At 50.2% G+C, this 8,574-nt stretch overlaps 1 long non-coding RNA gene across 1 annotated transcript; it reads right to left on the reverse strand.

Moving 5' to 3' along the window:
* Positions 1–5,397: 5,397 nt before the first annotated feature.
* Positions 5,398–7,342, reverse strand: LOC143270517 (uncharacterized). The gene is made up of 2 exons (XR_013047705.1): positions 6,952–7,342; positions 5,398–6,530 (listed from the first exon to the last, which is right to left on the reverse strand). It is a non-coding gene; the product is annotated as an uncharacterized LOC143270517 (long non-coding RNA).
* Between the last annotated feature and the right edge of the window lie 1,232 nt (positions 7,343–8,574).

The following is an 8,574-nucleotide window of genomic DNA, read 5'->3' on the forward strand; positions in this document are numbered from 1 at the left end:
TGGCAGATACATATGTGGGAGCCTGGAATTCCAGTTTGGAAGGGGAAAGGACCAGGTAAAGTTTGAACTTGAAGTAGAGTAGGCTATCTAGAACCTGGCTGGAAAGCCCGTAGATCTAGATGTCGCCTAGGCTGAGATACACGATCTGGGAGTCCTGTCAGAGTCAACTGCATAATGACAGTTGGCTGTGGATGGGCCAAGAAAAAGGGAGGGCCAAGAAAAAGGGAGAAGACCTTTCACCTTCGGGGGGCAGACAGAGCATGAGACAAATCTAAGGGGTCTGTGGGCCCCCATACCCACAAACGAAGGAGGAGAAGGGGGGCGGGGCAAAGTCATGGAAACAGGAAACTATCTGAAAAGGGACATATCCCCCTTGGGCTGTTGCTTGAATCAACTTCCCAAGGGCAGTAAGCATTCATAATTTATCATTAATATTCTCACATAAATGTGTGAAGGAAAGCTCTGTCCCATTATACCTGTTCAGAATGGCCAATCTTGGGGCCCATAGTGCATGAGTCACTCTGGGAGCACGTTCCTATGCAGGCTAATAAACCAGAACGCCACGTCACATCCAATAGGATGTGAAAAGGAACAGAAGACAGGAAGTAGAAAATGACAGACCCCGTGAGACGCGTCGGGACCAGCACGCATGCGTGCCGTAGGTGAGGGTGAAACAAGGTGTAGCCACTTTGGCAAACCAATAAGGAGATTCTCCAAATACTTAAAAGCAGAATTACTCTATGATATAACATTTTATTCCCTGGTCTATATGCCCAAAGAATCCCAAGTAGGAGCTCAAAGAAAGATTTATGCACCGTGTTAATACACCGACTTATTCACAACAACCAAGCAGCCCATGTGCTCAGTGATAGATGATAGGGTTACACAATCCTCCCCCCCCCTCTTCTGCAGGATTCCCCGAGGTCCACCTGATGTTTGGCTGTGGGTCTCTGCATCTGCTTCCATCGGTTGCGGGATGGAAGCTTCTCTGGTGACAGTTGGGCTAGGCACCCATCAGTGAATATAGCAGAATATTAACGGGCATCATTACATTGACTTTTTTTTTTTTTTTTGCCAGTCCTGTTTGGTTCTACGCTAGGTCTCTGGGCAGTCCAAGCTCTGGTTCCTGGAGTTCCAGGCAGCACTGGGGGGGGGGGGGGCGCGGTAAGGCTCCCTCTTGTGGCATGGGTCTCAGGCTGGACCAGTCATTGGGTACTCCCCCAGCTTCTGATTCATCCACACACTGTGGCTGATCTTGCAACACGTTGTGCCAAGGGAAACAGGGAACAAAACAGACCCTAGATAATTCTGCCCATGTGAGCTGCCCAGGGGAGTCCGTCTCATAGATGGCAGGATCTGGAGAGGAGGGAGGAATTCGGAGTTGGTGCTTACTGGGACTGCATCAGTTTCACGGGACTGCATCAGTTTCAGTTTCATGGGACAGCATCAGTTTCACGGGACAGCATCAGTTTCACGGTACAGGAAGATTGCTCAACAGTATGAATGTAGTTAACACTATTGAAAATGGCTACTATGGTTTTAAGATAAAAGGGGAAGAAAGAAGAGGAAGAGGAGGAAGAAGAGGAAGAGGAAGGGGTGTCTTATGGGAGGGGTCACTTGACAAAATGAAAGTGAAGTAATTGCTCTCTAAACATAAATTTGTGTATTTTCCTGTCCATCTCACACCAGCCACAGTCTCCCAGGGATGCATGGTAGTGGGTTATTTGAATCAGAAGGGTGTAGCCCATGATTCCTTGTTCTGTATAATGAATCTTAAAAGACGATTGCTGGGTTAGGACTGAGAAGGAAGTGGGGTTCCTTGGGGGAGTATTTTCACTTTGAGACTCTTCTGCCTGCCCACAGAATTCCCAGCCTGGACCTTGATTCTACAGAAGTTATCTGCTAAGCAGCATCTCACTCATTAGCCCTCCTTTAGTGAGTCATATTCAGAGAGGCTGGGGGCTCCCCACTACACACACACACACACACACACACACACACGGGCTCACATACACACACCACACACACACACACACAGGCGCACACACACGTGTGATGACGGGCGTAGGTTGCCGCTCAAGCAGTACAATCCTGAGTGATTGCACCACAGAGTGACTGTGAAGACCCTCCAACAATGTCTGCACTTTCCACTCTCAGGACTGTGGCTGGGAGTTCCCCGAATGAGTAAGAATTCCGCAGAAAGCCTCCTGTCTTGTGGATGCTGCTCCTTGTGGCCTGTCCACGCCCTCCTACGCCTCCTCCAAGAGTTCAGGAGGAGACCAGCTTCTTCCAATTTCACTTCCGAGCGATTTGACTTGGCTCAGAGGTAGAACCTCCACTTAGACTCAGGCATTCACTCGCTCAGAATTTACTGAAGAGCACTTTTATGCAAATTATCAAAAGATAACTATTAAAAGTATGATAGAAGGGCTGGAGAGATGGCTCAACATTTAAGAGCACTGGCTGCTCTTGCAGAGGACCAGGCTCGGTTACCAGCACCCAACATGGCAGCTCACAACCATGTGTGACTCCAGTTCCAGGGGATCCAATGTCTGCCCTCTTCCAGCCTCCATGAGCACAGCACAGCACACACATGGTGCACAGACACACACGCAGGCAAAACCCATGCACATAAAATAAAAATAATAATCTTTTTTAAAGTGATGATGAATTTAGTTTTAAAGTCAGGTTTCTTGAAGTATAGTTTTGTTTTGTTTTGTTTTGTTTTGTTTTGTTTTGTTTTGTTTTGTGACAGGATCTTACTGTGTAGCTCTGGCTGTCCTGGGACTCACTCTGTAGCCCAGGCTGGCCTCAGATTCACCAAGATCCACCTGCCTCTGCTTCCTAAGTGCTGGGATTGAAGGTGTGCGCCACTGTGGCTCCAGTTTATATAGAGTAAGATTGCCCTTTTAGGTGTCCAGTTCTGTTAGTTTACACTGTCATGTTAACCCTCCCACAAGCAGAATAGACCAGCTGTTTTTACAATTCAGGCAATGGAACCCATGGCCCTGAGATGCTAGGCAAGTGCTCTACCACTAAGCTAATTTCCAGATTAACTAGTCCTACATAGATTGAAATATCTTGACATCGAATCTGGGGACCAGAAAAATTAATTTTTGTTTATTTCCATGGTATTCATTTTTCTCTGTAAGACAATAAGAGAAATGCACCTTAAGAGTCTCATTGGGCCTTAAAAAATTATAGGAATGCAAAGTAAACACGCAGCAAAACAGAAGTAGACTGTTAACAGGGAAGAGGGACCTTAGGTCGAGCTCGCAAGCCAGGCATGCTGTCATACACCTTTAATTCCGGCACTCAGGAAGCAGAGGCAGGTGGATCTCTGTGAGTTCCAGGACAGCCAAGGCTATTACCCAGAGAAAAACAAAACAAGGCTCTCAAAGGAATGCTTGAATCCTTCCTTACTACGTCCCTGGTAAAGGGTGTCCAGGGTCTTCTGTAATGGACCTTCATGGATCTCCCTGCCTCCTCAGGGGAGAGCCCATAGGAACCAAACACACAGTTATCAGTACCTGTGTGGCTAGGTACAGTTACTGCTCTCCTTTGGGGCGCCTCCGGTGGGTCCATCATGGGCCCACGGATCCTAAGCAACATTCATTGGTGCTGCTGAGTCTGAGCCAGTTAGCTTTGCTGAAGTCTCTCTGTCTGCTTGTTTTGGGGGTGTGCAAACCTGCGGACCTCTGGGACCCATACTGAACCATCGCCTGTTAGTCAATCACTCTACTACCGACTGGGCTCTCTCCCCACCCCCACCCCCCAGGTCCCAAGAGAACCTACATAGTGTCCGTGCCTGTTTTAACATAACAGGTTCCAACATTGAAAGCCCATTTATGCAATGTGACATTGAGTTTCTCTTTCCTCTGGTTCCTCTCCTCTCAGGGGATATGTCATTTTAACATGTATTTATTTGTTGTGGGAGGAACACGCATATCACAGTGTGTGTGTGTGTGTGTGTGTGTGTGTGTGTGTGTGTGTGTGAAAACAATTTGCAGGAATCAATTCTCCCCTCCCACCATAAGGATTCCAAGAAATGATCACTCGTATTGCTGGACTTTTACAGTAAGTGCCTTTACGCATGGAGTCATCTCACAGGCCCAAAAGTGATCTATCTTAACCCTTCCTGATATGAGGACTCTGAACTGAAACCCAGAGCTGGTCTAGACAACACAGAGTGGATCCTGAATGAAAGCCTGCACTTTTAACACAGGCTGTGGCCAAACTCATTTCTTGACCATATCTCTGGTGCCTTGCCCTACATTCCCTGCGAGTTGTGATCTGTGTGGCTGGCTGCTGCATTCTTTCCCACTCGGCCCTTGAGTGATCAACCCTGGAAGACGCAAAGGGGTAAAAATGTCCTCATTAGTGATTCACCCAGTGGTCCGATGCGGTCTTCCAGTGACGTATGTAGCATCATAATGAGTTACGTGTGCAATCTTAACTTGTCTCACTTCCCAATCAGATTAATGAGCTCACAGTATCCCTGCTCAGCAGTGAATAAGTGTACATCTAGAGCCTACTGTGTTCCAAGTATGTTATGTACTTGGCCAAAGGTGAACCGCTTGCCTAGGAGAGCAAGCACATCACCAGGACAGAGGGTGGGGAGGGCAGTGCCACAAACTGAAATTTCCGATAGGATTCTATCAGTGTTGGAATCAGAACACATGGATCCTGTCATCCAACCAATCACTTACCTGCTTATTTGTGCCCACATCCAACCCAGATGTATCCACTTGGCACACACGAGAGGCATGAGGAAGAATCCAGAAAAGGAGATATACTATGTCTGCAGCTCACTCTGAATGTAGGGTCTGAGATCCATATGCTGCACAGATATTAGGCTCACATGAATTATATTTAGAAACTGGCTGTCTCATCTACCTCCCACACCCCCATCTTTAGCGTCCTCTATGTACCCCCAAAACATTACATGAATGTCTTATTTACTTTTCTATTGCTCTGCTAAGATACCATGATCAAGTTTATTGGAGGCTTATAGTTTCAGAGGGGTAGAGTCCATGACCATCATGATGGGGAGCATGGCGCAGGCAGGCTGGCATGGCGCTGGGGCGGTAGCTGAGAGCCTCCATCCCGGGAGATATAAGAGCTAACTTAGGGGATAGCCAGGGTGTTTGAAAGCTCAAAGCCCACCCCCAGTGGCACACCTCCCTAATTCTTCCCACACAGTCCCACCAACTGGAGAACAAGCATTTGAATGTACGAGTCGAAGGTGACCGGTTTCATTTAAACCACCACAGCGAATGATTTGCCAGGAGATAAACATGACTGAATTGAATGACACCGAGAACAAGCGAGCGGCGAGGGACGCTTTGGGAAAATCACACTCCAGGTGAGAGGTAACTAAGGTCACCAAGTGGGCCCTTGAGTGTGTATCTTGAACATTTTATTGTATTCATTCATTGGGTTTCTCGGGTTTGGATAGCTGTGATTTCCTTTACAGGTGACCAGGGTGGGTTTCATGTCACTGACTATGACTCCAAGAGCAAACCTTAAGGAAAAAGTTGTATTTTCAGGAAATCCTCAGTCTTCCAGTCCAGAAAAACACACCTCTCCTCCTTGCCTCTTGCACCGACAACTCTTGCAGAGCCCAGAAAGCAAGGTTCCTACCCAGAGTGTGACAACTGCCAACCTCTTGTTTATTGGCATGTAGCTCAGGTATGTAGCCCAGGCTGGCCTGCAACTTCCTGCCTGGGAAGTGCAGTACAGGTCTGTGCCACCATGCCCTGCTTTGCCAATCATTGTAAAGTGCTCGATTTGAACCATGCATGCGTGTGCGTGCCTTTGTGCGTGTGCGTGCGTGTCATTTGCGCTGGAAGGAGCCCCTGAGTAAGCGGCCCCCGGGGAAGAGGTGGCCTCTCTCAGCCTCCAGAGCTAGTGTGTGAACTCTTCCCGGCCCTGTTGTTTACTTCTCCAAAGTTTTTTGTTCTGCTGGGGGAAGCTGCGCCCGCGGCTCCTCAGATGTTATTTATCTTTTCCTGCGAGGGACTTGTGACAGTCCAGGGTGTTGTGTATCCTGTGTGATTGTTTATCGCCCAGCCCATGCCCTGGCCGGAGCAGCCTCTGGGTCGGCACTTCACGTCCCGAACACGCCGACTACGTGAGCGCCGAGGGCAGGGAGGTGACACTCTGGCCGAGGCCCTGACCTCGGGCGTCCAGGTGGGCGGGGGCTCAGTGTGCGGGTGTGCGGGTGTGCGCTCGCCCAGTCGCCTCCCGGCTCCATCACCTCCGGGGCGCCAGCACCGGGTACCCCGCTGGGCACGCACGGGACACTGGCGCTCTAGCACCTGTGTCTGGGCTGGGTACGGTCCCATGCTGACTCCCAGGCTGCCGGGGTTCCTCACAGCGTCGGGCAGCCAGCGGACTTGCTGAGTGGCTCTACACGGAGTGACCCGGAGACTGTTGTTTTTCCTTTTTTCTCTTTCCATTTCTCTGCTCTTCTTTGCTGTTTTTCCAGTCTGTTCCCATCTTTGAGAGCCCACCAGAGGAGCAGAAGCCTGCAAAAAGGGATGCATTGTGCCTTGACCAGCCTGAGCCTTGACCCTTGCGCGCGCAAGGTCACACACACACACACACACAAACACACAAGCTCGCGCACTTATACGGACATACACATGCACACACGTTCACAAGCATGCACATATACCTATCAAGACACTATACACAGGCTCATCATGCACACACATACATGCCTGGAGAGACATCGCACAGAGGCCCATGCACACGCTTACACAGACACACATCACACATATTCTCACACACAGGCTAATGCGTACTCTTCCACACAGACACACACTCCCACACACTGCCTGATGCACACACTCCTGCACAGATACCTATCATTTCACACTACACACTACACACACACACACACACACACACACACGCTAGCCCTGCAGGGAAGGATCAAACGCTCACCGTGGCCCCGGGTCTGTTTTCTCAGGCGCCCTTCCCCATCACACATTGTTAGCCGGACAATGGGCTCCTGCGGCAGCCTCATTGGCACCAGGCTTGTACGATGCAGGAAACAGCATTTCCTCTCGGCGCTGGAAAATTCACTTGGATGGTGCTTTTCCCTTTTTATTGAGAATGCTCACACACCCCGGGAAACGCGAGCTCCTGGAGAGGGGAAGGAGCAGCAGAGGTAGACATCCCGAGGGCTCCAGCAGCGTCCCGGCCCCTTCCCGCTCAGCGCGCCGCTGGCCTCTGCCAGAAGAGGAAGCCCGGCCTGAAACAATGAGATGGGCCGGGTGTCTTAGCCGTGACCCTCCCACTGGGGCCATCTGAGACAGCCGTGCCAAGCCCCCCTGCCCCGGGCGACCAGGGCAGAAGCGAGCTCAGCGGGAGGGGCGCTCAGCGGGAGGGGCGCTCAGCGGGAGGGGCGCTCAGCGGGAGGGGCGCTCAGCGGGAGGGGCGCTCAGCGGGAGGGGCGCTCAGCGGGAGGGGCTCCCCGCTGCCCGGAGACCCCACCTCTGGGTATGGCCATCTAGACCAAGCAGCCCAGCCAAGGTCTTGGGAGGACCTTCCCAGGTGGTCCCTAGATTTACTAAACCAATGGTTAGCATTCCTAAACCCAGGGCTGGAAGTGTGCTGAGAATGGGGGAGGCTTCGGGGTGGGGGGTTGGGTGGAGGCACGTGTTCGATCCCATGAACAACTAGAAAGAAATGCCACCTATCCCACTTAGGAGTTCTGTTTTGACCTTCGCTCCACCCTGCCTCAATTACGCAGCAGTCCTGATTTCTGAGAATAGTGCTAGATTGAAAAATCGGAGGGGGTGGCGCTACACAGTAGGTGGTCTATCACAAAAAAAAAGGCACACTAAATGCATGAACACGCGTGCCTGTCCTGGCTACCCCAGCCACCCCTGCACTGTCTCACTTTGTCCACAGATAGAATACTGACCCCCAAAATGGTGAACCTACACAGAAGGTATGTGTAGTTATGACACCCGTGTCTCTTTAGATGCCCTGTGGGTGTGCACATCTGCCTTCTACACTAACTTACAGTGTTTAAGAAACGCCACTGTAGCTTCCTGCCTGTTCTCCTTGAGATGGGGAGAGAGCAGAGAGAGGAGAATGAGAGAGAGAAAGAGAGAGAAAGAGAGAGAGAGAGAGACAGAGAGAGAGAGAGAGAGAAAGGATGGATGGATGGAAATTATATTTAAAATTTATTATGATTCCCGTATAATTAATCTTCTGAATCTCGCTACAAACTGCAAAGATTTGTTGGAAATGAAGCTTTTAAATTTGCTTATTACGTTTCTGTATTTGCAGTAGGGGTGAGGGAGGCGGGCTCACGCCACAGTGGGCATGTGGAGGTCAGAGGACAACTTGTGGGAGTCACTTCTCGGGCCTTCAAGCTTGATGGCCAGCCCCTTTACATGCTGAAACCATCTCACCTGCCTAGAAATTCAGCCTTTTGAGCGTGCTGTTTCCCATCTCGTTTTTAGACTACTGATCTTATTTCTTTGTATTTCCTTCTTTCTTTCCGATGCTGGGACTGAAACTCCAGGTCTCACCCTTGTTGGGCCATTTCTGTAC

This window comes from Peromyscus maniculatus, chromosome 23 (assembly GCF_049852395.1).
Source record: "Peromyscus maniculatus bairdii isolate BWxNUB_F1_BW_parent chromosome 23, HU_Pman_BW_mat_3.1, whole genome shotgun sequence".
NCBI lineage: Eukaryota > Metazoa > Chordata > Mammalia > Rodentia > Cricetidae > Peromyscus > Peromyscus maniculatus.